Below are 14,614 nucleotides of genomic sequence, written 5' to 3' on the forward strand. Positions count from 1 at the left end.
CCGCCCTCCGCCCTCCGCCCTCCGCCCTCCGCCCTCCACGCCCGCGCGGTGGCCGGGGTCTCCGGTCCTCCGGGGCTCCCAGCCACAGGCCGTGCCCCGCCACGCCAAGCGCCGGGACCGGGTCCGTCCGCCCGCTCCCCGGAGGCAAGTGACGCCGCGCTCACAGCTCACAGCTCACAGCTGCCCCGCTGGAAAGCGTGCACACGGACACGTGCGCTTACGGCTCTGTCTGGCATGGCTTCACAAAGTGAGAGAACGATGTGGCCAGAGGAATCATATGAAAAATATCAACACCAGTAACTTCTGGGTAATGGGGTGACTATAAGCAATTTTACTTTCTTCTTTATACCACGGTTCATGCTTTTTTGACAATTCAGATTCGCTTAAAACATCAGGGAACACAAAAAGCACATGCCGACAGAAATCAGACTGGAGGGGCTGACTGGGAAGGGGCATACATCCCCCGGGAGTGTTCTCCTGATATGCATTCATCTAAATTAACAGAATAGTACCCTTCAGATCACAGAACCCACTGTTTGTAAATTATACCTCAATTTTTAAAGAAGACTTTAAGATCTGCGTAGGCTCCAAGTTATTTCTGGCCAGCCCATGTTCATGGTCCCAGGGCTGAACTAATAACTCCTCCGAGTCTCACACAAGTCCCCTGGACTGAATACAAGCCTTCCCTCCAGCTGATTTTCTGGAATTTAGAATTACCAAATCGCCAGCAGAAACTGTCACTCAGAAGCCTATGACAACCACCAAGATAAAACTGAAAAGACTGTAACAAGTCATAGCAAGAATGCGAAACTGGAAATTCTCTTAAATCCTGAGTAGGAATGTAAAGTGTTGCAGCTGTTTTGGAAAAAAATTTAGTTGTTTCTTATATAATTCAACATACACCTACCACACAACCAGGAACCCACTCAAGAAAAGTAAGTCCACAGGAAGACTTGCATGCAAATATTCATTGTTCATTCATTCATTGTTCATAACCAAAAACTGAAAACAACCCAAATGTCCACCAACTGAGGATGGAATAAACAGCATTGAAACAGCAGTTTAAAAGCTACTGATACATGCTACTACCACATGGATGAACCTCAAAACCGTTATGCTAGGTGACAGACACCAGACAAAAGATAAATTGCGTGATTCCATGTATGTGAAATTTCTTAGGAAGGCAATCTCAAGAAAGGAGAAAGCAAATTCATGTTTGCCCTGAAGTGGGAGTGGGATCCATTGCAAACAGGTATGAGGGAACTTTTTCAGGTGATAAAAAATATTCCAAAACCTCTGGTGATGAAAATATTTTAAAACTAGATTACAATGATGGTTGCATATCTGTATAAATTTATGAAAATCACTGAACACTTGCACTGAGTGAACGTGATAGTATATTAATTATTCCTCAATTAAGCTGTTTTTAAAAAATAACAGGAGGATAAAAGGGGAAGAGGTTAACTCTGGTTGGAATGATTAGGGAAGGCCTTGTTAAGAAAAATTATCCAAAATTTGGAAATAAGACAAAAGCAGGAGGTAGGGGTGTCCTTTCAATTCATACCTGGACATTTTTAACATGCCTGCCTGAAGATTATTTAATTCCCTAGGAGACTGTCCCTATGTTATTTACTACTCAATTAAAGCCCAGATACTGCGAAGTTACATATTAACGTTTAGATTTATGTCCAACAGAAAAGATAACCCCAAAGATGATGTTACCCAGTTTCTTTGTTAAAATCTAACATAAGATCTTACTCTACTTCTTTTTGGTTTTTATGCCTGTGTGCTTATGTGTGTATATATACGTATGTATACACATACACCTAGTTCCTCAAATGTTCTTGGAATCAGTTTTACTGGTCTCGAGGCAATAAAGAAATCTTTGGCCCATGGTTACTTAAAAGTTTTTTTAAAAAGGTAAATGCCACAAGAAAAAGGAAGAACAGTTTTACATTAAGAATATAGGGATATATAACTAAGGGTAAGACACAAACCTGATTGGATCCCAACTTTAAAAAGAAGAGTTTGGTGCAACTAAGGAAATTAGAACATGCTTTGGGTATCAGATGCTATTATGGAATTATTGATAATTCGCTTGGGTGTATTAACAGTTTTGTGGTTATGTAGGAGAATGTCTTTACTCTTAAGAGCTGTATGCAGAGCTCTTAAGAGTAAGATGCAATGATACCTGTAACCTATTTTCAAATGGTTCAATTTTTTAAAAATAGAGGCACAAAAAAGTAAATATGGCAAAATGTCAACTGTTCCATCTAAGTGGGGCATATATGCATGTTCATTATTCTTTGAACCCGTCTATAGGTTTGAAATAAATACTTCAGATTTCATCTTAAATTCCCATCTTCCCAGAAACCCTCTCTGCCCATCTAAACTTCGGCAAGGCCCTGTCATTTTCACTCCTAGCACCAGGAGCTGTTGTCTCACAACACTTACCACAACTTGTCATTACAAATGACTATCTGATTAATATTTATCTCCCTCACTAGATTACAAAACACCTGAGCGTGGGGGAAGGCCTAGCAAGGCACACAGCACAGAGGAGGCATTCAAGCATTTGGGAAATTGATGTGCTGTCCCGTGTAGCCATCTGCCCTTCCTTCCTTCCATCCGTCCAGCAAGCACTTATGTGGCTTGGCCCTGGGAATAAAGATGAACAAGGTCTCTGCCCTTGCATCACCCATAGATCAGCAGACAGGCAATGACTATACTGCTCTCCTGGTGCTGGGTGACAGAGAAACCTCTGAGGTTCAGGGGAGCCCCAGGAAGCATCTGACCCGGCCCAAAGGGTGAATGGGGACTTTCTGGAAACAAGGCCTACAGCGGGAAAAGGGCTAAACACTGTGGCGCTCCATTCTTAGAGAGGAGCAGCTGCTCAGGCACTCCACACCTCCCCCAACACCTGGATGTCCCCCTCTAACACCTAGGCCACATGGACGCTGGAGAAGTCAGCCAAATGGGGCCAACGCAGGAAGTCCACAGATATGCTGAAGTTAAGTGTGTGCTGAATAACCACTGAGATGTGCTTACCAAAGCCACACTGCCATCTCTTCTGGCAGGCTGTAATCACAAGGCACTTTAACAACAGTTTCTATCTCACATCTTAGAATTGCGCACCATTTGTAGAGGTTTAACTATTCAATATACCATGTGGTGACAGGGTTACTTTTTCTAAGTGTTGAAGTTTAAAGCAACGATCAGAAATTAACAGAGAACATTATCTCAATCTGGCATTAGATTTCACATCTATCACAATCCACATATAAAGAACTCCCCCCACCCCCTAAGTTTTCTCAGTTAGCCAGAGCTCATTCCCAGGCTTCTGACATCCCCACCGCACACTAGGTTCACTTGCGCGTCGGGCACACTGTAACACTGCTGTCTCTGTCTTCTGAAGTCTAGCAGGCAATGCCGATTCCTCTGTTTACCGCACACCCTAGCAGACAGGTTAGCAAACCTGACCTTCCTGCAGGCCCCTGAACTTCACAGGGATCGAATGGTCCATGAGGGAACAACTTCCGTGCCCAATCTAGGACCCTCCTTAAGTAAACCATGGCACAGCTACACAAAAGACCGTTACTTAGTAAGTAAAAACGAAATCACAGAAGAATATTTAAATGCACATATTATTACAGAAATAAGAACACAGTTTACAAAAGGGCATGTTTTAAAACTGAAATTCATCCATTTACAGATCTGGTAAATGTACAATTAACCATCTCCTAATGCTAGATAGTGTCCTAAACCCTGGAGATAAAAGCAGTTGACAAGCACACAAGGTCCAGTCTGTTGCTTTCCTGCATTTGTAGCCTCGTGGGAGCTGAGAGGCTGGCAATAAAGAAGCAAACACATGGGCAAAAAGTCAAGGTGAGGAAGAATGCTGCATAGAAAACACCTCAGAGTCCTGTGACACAGGGACTGATCCGGAGGCAGAGGGGGTGTCTTCATATTGCGTGGTCAGGGAAAACCTCCCAAGAAGACACCTTCTAGGAGGAAGTGTCAGAGCTGATACCCAGGGACAAGGAGTCAGCATGTGAAGATGCGTGGCACAGCACTCCCAACAAATGCAAAGGCCTGAGACCATGAGAAGCTCAGAGTGCCCCCAAAACAGAGAGTTCGCGAGAGAGGCCAGACTGAAGGGGACAGTAGGAGGTGCAGCAGTTGAGAAGGAGTCAGGCCAGGTGGTCCTGGGAAGGTCATGGCAAGGAATGTGCATTTAGCCCAATCGCAATACGAAAAGCTTAGATTATTTTACATACAGGAGTGACATGATTTAATAACATTAAAGAATGAAAGAATATAATGAGACTGTTAACAGTGGTTATCTTTGGATGACAACTATAGGTAATACTCATTTTTTACATGCTAATTTCAGATTTCCAAACTTCCTATGACTATGATTAACTTTTATTGCCAAAAGTGTTCTTTGCAAACTATAGTAAAACAAAACAAAAAAGTCGAAAACCAAATAAGCAATTCAAAAAAACAGTAGAAACTAAACTTACTTCTTAAGAGAGCCCACAGCAGCCTGCCTGGGGTTCTCTCTCCCAGTGCTATACCTCCCTCCTCTCCTTCCTGCCCAGCTACAAGCAGGCAGAAATTTATCCTAATTTATCTCTGGCTGCCAAGGCCCTATTCCCTCTGCTGAGTTTTCTCTCTCTTCCCAACATTCCCTTCCTCCCCAAAAAACCTCAAATCTAGCCGGGCTTGGTGGCTCAGCCTGTAATCTCAGCGCTTTGGGAGGCCGAGGTGAGTGGATTGCCTGAGCTCGCGGGTTCAAGACCCACCTGGCCAACTTGGCGAGACCTCATCTCTGCAATAAATCAAAAATTAGCCGGGCGTGGTAGCACACGCCTGTAGTTCCAGTTCCTTGGAAGGCTGAGGCGGAAGGATCGCCAAAGCCCAGCAAGTCGAGGCTGCAGTGGCCAGGAGCGGCCACTGCACTCCAGTCTGGGCGACAGAGTGAGACTCCAACTCAAAACAACAACAACAACAAAACCTCAAAGTCTGCAAAGTCTGAGCTCACAGGTGACTTCCAGTGAGCAGCTTCACCTCTGGAATCTGAGTGTCCCCTCCCCAGGGCCCCAACTCTGCTGTAATGCTGGCTGGTTCTGCTCAGCTGCACGCTGTGGGCAGACTCCGGAGGCTGGGTTCTAGCCATCCCTGATTAGCAAAAACCCCAGCTCTTAGAAGGTTCAAATGTGGTTTAAATACTAAACAAATTCTTTGCCCTACTTCGGCCCAATATTACTTAACACTCAAAGCCTCAGCTGTGCCTTTGGATCTGAATCCTGAGCAGTGTGAGTCCTGCAGGCAAAAGGACACCCACCCACTCGAGCTCCTCAGTTACCAATAAGGAACGAGAAGTTCGATCGGCAAAATGCGAATGTCAACAATTCAAGTTCTATTTTGAATCTCTGGAGTTCAACAGCCAGTACTACTTCTCAGGCATTCCCATGTGTCCCTCACAGGCTGAGAGTCTGACATACATGACCCCACTCGATTCTGACAACACCACAAGATAAGGACTGTGGTAGACAATAATGGCCCCCCAAGTATGTCCACATCCCCGGAACCTGTGAATGTCTCCTCATGTGGTAAAAGGAACTTTGAAGATGTGATAAAGGCTATGGACCCTGAGATGGGGAGATTATTCAGGCGGCTCAAAAAAAGCACAAGTGTCCTTATAAGATAGAGGCAGAGGGAGACCTGACTACAGAAGGGGGAAAGCAATGTGGGGGAAACAGACCGGAGTGACGCAACTCCAAGCCAAAGAATGCCAGCAACCTCTAGAGGCTGGAAAAGAGCCTCTAGAAAGACCTAGGCCTGGCCAGGCACAGTGGCTCCCTCCTGTAATCACATCGTTTTGGGAGGCCACAGTGGGAGAACTGCTTGTGCCAGGAGTTCAAGACCCTCCTTGTCTCTTCAAAAAATAAGAAAGATCCGGGCCTTCCAAGACGCATTTCAGACTTCAGACCTCCAAAACTACAAGAGCATGAATTTCTGTTGTTTTAAGCCATCGAGTATGTGGCTCGTTAAGGTGGTCACAGGAAATTAATATAGGTACTATCAGCATCATCCCCCTAACTCCATCACTTTTTCCCCAGTGCAGCAACTGAGCTCTGAGTAACTTCCCCAGTCAAGTGGCAGGGTGGGACTTGAACCTAGGCAGTCTGACTCCAAAGCCTCTTACTGTCCACTACCTTGACACACTGCCACTGAGCTAAGATTTCAGTAGTGATTCCTTCATGTCCCTAAGTTCACATTAACCATCAGACACAGGCATAATGCAGAACATGCCTGTTAATTCAGAGTGCCACAGAGATGACTCCACCTCACGCACCCCCCACCGTGACAAGATTTCTTTTCAGTCTCCCAAAGGCCCAGTAACATCCTGACCTCAACTTGGACAAGCAACTTGAAGACAGGTTTAGCAATTGCCTTACTCCTCACAAATCTGCAGTTCCTCAGAGTCCTTGGGAGTGCCTACCGTGTGCAGATCCTGCACTAGGTACTGGCTCGAGTACATCCAGATGTGGCCAGTGCACACTGGAAAAGGCCTGTAGAGGTTCCACCGCTGCCCCAGGTATGCTGAAGTGACTGTGAAAATTCTAAATTCACCCACTTTTCTCTTGGGAATTAGATCCACGTGATGAGGGGCTTTCCTTGGCTGTCACTGTTTTCATATCAAAACATTAAAATGCCAGGGGAGGGTAAAAGCATTTGAAAGCTCCCTGGGGCCACCTCTCTTGGTCTTCATAGGACACATTATCAATTCAGTTCCTCCTATGAAACACACAGTCTAGTTCAGTGTACACAATAGGGCACCGCTGAGACACAATCACTGAGTCCAAGGTCAGTCACAAACCAGATTCAGAACTTGGTCTCTTCCTTACAATCACAGGCTCCTACGCCTTCAAATTATGTGTTCAGCAAGCTTTCTAGTACCCTAGCACCCTAGGACTAGAGAGAAGGTGCAGAACCCAGAGCCTATGATTAGATCGTGTGAATGTTTTCATGTGGATGAAATGTACACACATATAACTTGTCTCAGAGAAAAGCCTGGGAGAGTGGAGGCTTCTCCACTCAGAGACTCCTCTGTGAACAGGGCTTTGGAGTCTGGGGGGTGAAAAGGATTGTCCTGTTTTACTCTGATGACACATATCATTCGGAAATTTTACAGGTATTTTTTTGTAAATTAGGTTTATAATTTGAAAAAACATGAGCTATTTCAGATAGCATCAAAACTGATTTCACCAACAGCAATTTCTAAACCACCTGGATATTACTGCAGCAAAGTTGTTCTGGGGTTTTTTTTGCTGGTTTGTTTTTTTCTACGTCCGAGAGTGAATGTCTCACTTCGCTCTTGTAGCCGTGATGGGAAACCAGAATGAGAGGTGCCACTGACCGTGACTCAGTCCCCATGGGATGCCCACCATCGCATCCACAAATTTTGATAGGTTGTGTTTTTGTTCAATTCAAAATAATTTTCCTTGTGACTTCCTCATTAACCCATGATTAATTTCCAAGGTTTTGGAGGTTAACCTTCCTGTGACTGCTCTCTACTGGTCAGAGAACATATTTTTACATAATTATAATCCTTTCAATAATTGTAAACTCCTACATCCCAGAATATGGTCTATCCTTGGTGAATGTTCCACATACACTTGAAAAGATGTATATTCTGCGATTGTTGGAGGATGGAGTAAATGCCAATTAGATCAGATTAGCTGATGGTGATCATTTCTTTGTTCTAGCTATTCTGTTTACAGTTCCGTCAATTACTATCAGAGAGAAGTGTTGACACTGCAGTCATAAATGTGGACGTCTCCATCTGCTTCAAGTATGATGGGTTTCGCTTCATGTATTTTACTCTACTATTACTAATAGCTCCACTATTAGGTGCCTATGCATTGAAAATCAGTATGTCTTCATTAGGCAATGTCCCGTTTTATCTACGGCGATTTTCTTTAATCTGAAGTTCACTTTTTGTGATATTAGAAGATCTCTCTTAAATTCTGGTTAGTGTTTTCATGGAATATTTTTTCTATCTTTTCATTTTAACCTACTTATTTTATATATATAATTTTTTTTTTTGAGTTGGGAGTCTCTCACTCTGTCGCCCAGGCTGGAATGCAGTGGCACACTCATGGCCAGCGCTGCCTCGAACTGCTGGGCTCAGGCGATCCTTTCGCCTCAGCCTTCCAAGGAGCTAGAACTACAGGCACACACTACTATGCCTGGCTTTTTTTTTTTTAATTGTAGAGACAAGGTCTCACCAAGTTGCCCAGGCTGGTCTCAAACCCTTGAGTTCAGGCAATCCTCTCGCCTTGGCCTGCCAAAGTGCTGGGATTACAGGCTTGAGCCACCGCGCCCGGCATATTTTATATTTGAAGTGAGTTTCTTGTGGACAACATACATGCAGTTGGGGTTTTTTTTGGTGGTGGTGGTTGTTCTTTGTTTTGGGTCTTTTTTAGCCATCCTGACAATCTGCCAGAATTGAGTATTCAGACACACAATTGGTATGTTCAGACTGTTTCAGAAACTTAATGTAATTATTGATGTGTCTGAATGTAGGCCTGCCATTCTATTTGTTTTCTCTCTTCCTCTATCTCTTCTTTCCTATCTTGATGTGGGTTTTTTAACTTATTTTTTAAATGTCATTTATTTATTTATTATAGAGTTGTCAGGTACAAGTGAGGATTTACTATATAAATAGGCTGCATGCAGGTGAAGTTTGAGTTTGAACTTTTTTGAGGATTTCATTTTATTTTATTTTTACCATCTTTTTATAAAGTTCAGTGGTTGGTCTAGGGATTACAATATACATTTTTTTATATTGTAATTAGAATCGACATTTTACCACTTCAAGTGAAATACAGAAACTTTTATCACCAAGTCCCCCCCTTTTATATGTCTTATATATTACATCTACACACACTGAAAACCTCAGACAACATTCTAATTTGTTTTCAACCGTGCTTTTTAAAAATTTTTTAATTTTAAAGATGTGGGGTACAATTCAGGGTTACAGGTACCCCTGTTGATGACGTGTTCCCCCCTCCCCCGCCCCACAGTTTCCCACTACAGCCTCAAACAAACATTTTTAAAGAGCCCATGAAGAGAAGAACAGTCCACTATATGTATCCAGATCTTTATCATTTCTGTTCCTCTTTCTTCCTGATGTTCTAAATCTCCTCCTAGTATGATTAGCAGTTCTTTTACAGCAGGTCTGCTGGTAACAAACTCTTTAGTTTTCCTTCATCTGAGAATATCTTTATTTCATCTTCATTCCTGAAGGGTATTTTTGCTTGATACAGAGAATTCTGGGTTGACAGTTATTTTCTTTCAGCTCTCTAAAAATGTGAAAAGGTAAAAACTTTCTTCTGGCCTCCATGGTTTCTGATGAGAAATTTACAATCATTCAAGTTGTTGTTCCCCAATAAGTAATGTACTGTTCTACTCAGGACACTTGTAAGAGTTTTTCTGACTTTGTTTTAGCAATTTGATTATGAAGTGCCTGGACAGGGACTCCTTACTCCTAGGGCTTATCTTGTTTGGGGGGATCATCGAGTTTCTTGAATCTGCAGGTTCATGTCTTGCTTAATTTGAGGCATATTCAGCCATTATTTACTCCAATAAATCTTCTGCATCACATTCTTTCTCCTCTCCTACTGACAACGCCAGCGTCACAAATGTTAAGACGTCAGTACGGCCCCACAAGTTCTAAGGCTATGTTCCTTCTTCTTAAACTTCTTCCTTTTTATTGTTCAGACTGGATAACTGTTGATCTATCTTAAAAGCCACTCATTCTTTCCTCTATCATCTCCATTCTACTATTAAGCCACCCAGTTAGTTGGTTTTTTAAAAATTTCAGTTAGTATATTTTTCAGTTATAAAATTTCCACTTTGTTCTCCTTCTGTTTTCTTTTTCTTTGCGGATATACTCTATCACGCCATCTCAAATGTGTTCACCCTTACTTGCTGAAGTATTTTTACAGTGGTTGCTTCAAAATCTTTGCTGGATAATTCCAACCTCTGTTATCTTGGCTCTGTTGATTGTCAAAAGATTAACCTAGTTCTTCATAAGCCAAGTGATTCTGAACTACATTCTAGACATTTTGAATACTGTATTAAGAGACTCTGGGTCTTGACTATACCCTTTAGAGAATGTTGACATTTTTATCTTAGTAAACAATGGACCCAGTTTGATTCCAGACACACATTCCAACCAACCTTCTGTGAGTTGTGGTTCCAAAGTCAGCTTTTTTCAAAGCCTTTGCAGAACGTTTGGAATCCATCCTGCATGTGTACCACCCAGTGGCTTGTCAGTCGTTTGCATGGTGGACTACACCAAGGCTCAGTTCTCAAAGTTTATGTAAACGAGGTAGGGTCAGAGCCAGGTATCCACAACTTGGCGAGAAGTCCAAGAGTTCATAAGCAACCTCAGAGGGGCGATTTCCCGAGCTCCTTCTCTCCGCAGCCCCCCAATGCTTCCTAGCCCCCCGAGTCTCCCTTTTCCGGCCACACCACCCCATGACTACGTCCACTTTAGGACCAAGTGATGGGAGAGAGAGAGAGAACAAAACATTAGGGGTCTGCCCCGCCTACCTGACTGGAACAAAGCTCTTCTAATCAGTTCCCCTTCCTCAGAGTTTTATGAGGTTCCCTGAGGGTTCACGTAGGAGAGAAAAAAGAAAAAAATTAGAAACGGGCTTTGTGCACTCTCTCTGAGTGCTGGAGATCCACTCCTGAAACCACAACACAGGACTTCCCCTGGGCTCTCTCTATCCGTATTGACACCCGTTTCTGGGTTCGGGCTGTCTTGCGCTCAGGCTGAGGAATATCAGAGGGAAGAAAAGTGGCAAACTCAATCAATTTGGTGACCCTTCAGATTCCGGTCTTCGTCCCCAATCCGCTTGCTGCTGTTTACTTTGCAGGGTTCTCAAGTTCAGGTTTTATAGCTGCATTCACTGGAGAGACCAGGTGGAATGTGCGTACTCTAGCCTACCCAGAACTGGGACCCGCCCTACTTATTTTTACAAGCCCGCTCAAACCCATTTTCCAAAGGCATATGGGATGGTGAAAGTGAAGGTAATTTTCTTGTTACTTTAGAATTTGCCTATGGGCCTGTGGCCGGTTAATACTTCCGCTGAGCATCCAGACCTATCCTTCTGCAATCTGTGGTGCTCTGAGACTTTCTGAGTACCCCAGATGTCTCAGGGGCGAGGAGAATGAATATCATGTTAAGCTGACCTGAATTTGCCTTCTTCTGGGATTCTCACTCTGGACCTAAAAGCTGAGCTGAAATTCCAGAAGGCCATCCAAGACATTCCTGGTTATACAAACCCAAACACAACAAGCCATGCACTCATCTTTACTCAAATGACAGTGCTTTATCCAGGACACTATAAAACCTACAAACCTATTCTTTCCTGTAGCTATCATTGCCACAATCAGCAGCTGCCTCCAAGGCCAACCAGGACATAATTTTCTGCTCAACCTCATTTCCTGACAATGTCAGTTCCTCAAGCCTATGTACACAGTGTTATGCCTAAAAGTTACAAACTGTTCTAAAGCATTCCCGAGTGACTGGGCCTCTGACATCTGCTCAAATTACAAAGTTTCAGTTTTACTTTGTAAATGGTCTTCTAAAGATCTGTTAGTCAGGTAGATGCCTAAGCATGGAGTTCAGGAGGTATGTCCTGACTATAAACAAGCGTAAGGGTTGCCAGTGTAGGACTGACCACTCAAGCCTCCAGTCCAGCTGAGATGTCCTAGAGGGTGACAGTGGATAAGGTAGTGCCCAAGAGGCAATCTAATATTTAGAAGTTTGGGAAGATGAGGCACGCAGCAAAGGAAACTGAAAAGAAGGAAGAAGAGGTGAGCTGGAAGCCAAGACAAGGAAGCTTCTCACAGAGCAGGGCAGAGGTCAGGTAAGGCAACACTGCGAGGACAAGGACGACAAGGGCTGAGAAAAGGCACTTGCATTCGACGACTGGCAGTCACTTAAAAAACCTGACTGCAGAGAAATGTGCTTGGTGGTGCAAAACTTCTCTGATTACTGTACTTCTCCTTCACAACACTGATCCCCGCTGCAATTAATTATTTGTAAAGTCATTTGTTTTCATCGGGTTTTTCTTAGACCATGGCAAATTCCAACGAAGACAAGGGCCACACACACCTTGCCCTTCATTGTAACCTCAGGACGGACCTACTCAGTGGCTCCCATCTGTGGCACAAGTGAAAAGACCACGGACTCCAAGGAAGAAGGGCCCCTTTATTCACAAGGCAAAGGGCTGCAAATCCAAGACTCATCACCATCCGTGCCAATCTGGCCAGAGCCCAGGCCACACAGACCCAGCCAAAAGAGGCCTGAAGGTGTCTCTCTTTAAATACACTCCCCCCCTTTATTCTCAAGAGCTTCTCCAGTTCGCCAGCAATTACTGGAATGTGTTCAGCTGGTGTGCTTTGGGCCCTTCATCTGACATGCTGTGGCAAAGACAGCTATTTGCTTCCCGGTATTCTCTTCTTACGTAGTAGTGGTTCATCAATTTTAACTTGCGTTAGAATTACCTGTGGCATTTGTTAAAACAAAACTTGTTGCTCCAAGAATTTGTTTTACATCTAGAGATGAGAAGTGGTGTTTCTAACAAATGCCCAGGTGACAGTGATATAACTGGCGTGGGGACCACACTGAGAGCCACTGTCTTAGCGCTGCTCTCCTCTCCTTGGTCATTTTTGTTGCCCGTTAAGAAACATCTCTCTCAAATCATAATGGAAGATGACAGAAAATATAACTTCATTTCCAAAAATTGTATGAAATTTGCAAAGATAACTAAAAGTCCTATTTCCCAAAAACTGGTAGTATATGAAGCCCAAGTCAAGAAAATGTGGCCCAGTTAGAATAAAATCAGATGTGTCCCAGATTCCCCGTGTAAACCACATGTAGCACCTACACCACAAATTGGGCCTATTTATTAACTAAAAGTCACAACAGCTACTCCTTGAGTTCTAACTCTGGGCCACCTGCTATGCAAGACGCCAGGCAAAAATACGTCACATGTGTTATCTCTTAATTTAAACCAATCCAGTGAGTAGCTATCATAACGCCCATTTAGCAGATGAAGAAACTGAGAAATAGTAGTTGGCCCAAAGTCAGACAGACACGAAGAGGTGAAGCTGGAAACCAAGTACAAGTCTGCAAATCCAAAGTTCTTGGCCAGTGTGCATGCCTGTCCCCTCAGCTTGCCCACTCCTTCAGGACGGTCACCTCAACTGCTTGTTTATGCTCCTGAGGACCAGCACAAGACCAGGCCCACACATGGCGCTGTGTCTTCTGAGCAAGCAGATGAAGGGATCGACTGAAGGGCTCAGACTCCTTTCTTCATACTGTGTTCCATTTCCTGTTGTCGAAGTTGACTTGTCATAGGAAAGAAACAATGACAACAGCTAATGCGTTTACAGCACTTAACTACATTCACTACTCTTCTGAGCATGTGATGCGTATTCACTCATTTAATCCTTACCACCTTTTACTATTGTTCTCCAAATTCTAGAGATAAGGCGAGTAAGGATCAGAAAGGTTAGACAACTTGCCCAAAGTCACAGAGCCAAACTGTGGCAGAGGTAGGATACCAACTCAGGCAGTCGAACTCCAAAGCCCGTGTTCTCACATCCTGCTGCTCTCTCAAGTAATACCGAAATCCCCAGGAGAGAAGGAAAAGAAACTGGAGCTTCTCAAACGCGTTCTCTGTGCTTTAGCTTCGGCTGGAGTCTGTGTCACCATCCGGGATGCCAAGTCTGGGCTCTCAAGGCCCCAGCGCCCACCTCTCTAAAGCAGGACTGTGTGAGCCGACATCTGTGGCAGCAGCCAGGCCCGCCGGCGCCCAGCGGCCACCCACCGTGGCACGGCCTTGACCCCGGGTCCCTCCCGGGCTTGGCCAACGGGGGCGGAGACGAGTGACAAGAGGCCGGAGAGGCCGAGCCAACAGGCCACGGCCGGCTCGGACGGCGCGTGCAGGCACAACCACATTCTCGTCACTGACGACCGCGCAGACGGCCCTCCGTGTGCGTACGGAGCACCGCCTAATTAGCTGACCCAGTCGTTTCAGTTCACAGAAACAAAATACTTCAAGGCCAAGAAGGCCTGAAAGAAAGAAAACAGCGCACAAAACAACAAAGATTCAAGCGTGATGCAAGTGATATTAAGTGCTATGGGAAAATGGACTTGGTGCAATTGTCACTTGTTTAAAAGTGTAGATTTCTTTAAGAACTTCATGACAGTGACTTACTTTCCTAAGAAATTTATAGCTGAGTTTTGCGTACAGATTCATCATATTTTAATCATATGCTGCTTGAACAAGGCTATATAAAAAAATGATTCAAAGCCGAGCTCAGTGGCTCAGCCTGTAACCCTCACTTGGGGAGGCTGAGGTGAGTAGATGGCCTGAGCCCGCGGGGTCGAGACCCGCCTGGGCAACTTGTCGACCTCACCTCTACAATAAATCAAAACATTAGCTGGGCGTGGTAGCGTGCACCTGTAGTTCCAGCTATTTGGAAGGCTGAGGCGGAAGGATCACCGGAGCCCAGCAGG

At 44.3% G+C, this 14,614-nt stretch overlaps 1 protein-coding gene across 2 annotated transcripts in view; it reads right to left on the reverse strand.

Moving 5' to 3' along the window:
* The window catches only part of TBC1D14 (TBC1 domain family member 14), a 109,717-nt gene that overhangs the window by 44,923 nt on the left and 50,180 nt on the right, over positions 1 to 14,614 (reverse strand). The gene's annotated exons all lie outside the window — the stretch shown is intronic.

The sequence above is a fragment of the Carlito syrichta genome, unplaced genomic scaffold (assembly GCF_000164805.1).
Source record: "Carlito syrichta isolate Samal-C Ts95f unplaced genomic scaffold, Tarsius_syrichta-2.0.1 Scaffold302277, whole genome shotgun sequence".
Classification (NCBI taxonomy): Eukaryota; Metazoa; Chordata; class Mammalia; order Primates; family Tarsiidae; genus Carlito; species Carlito syrichta.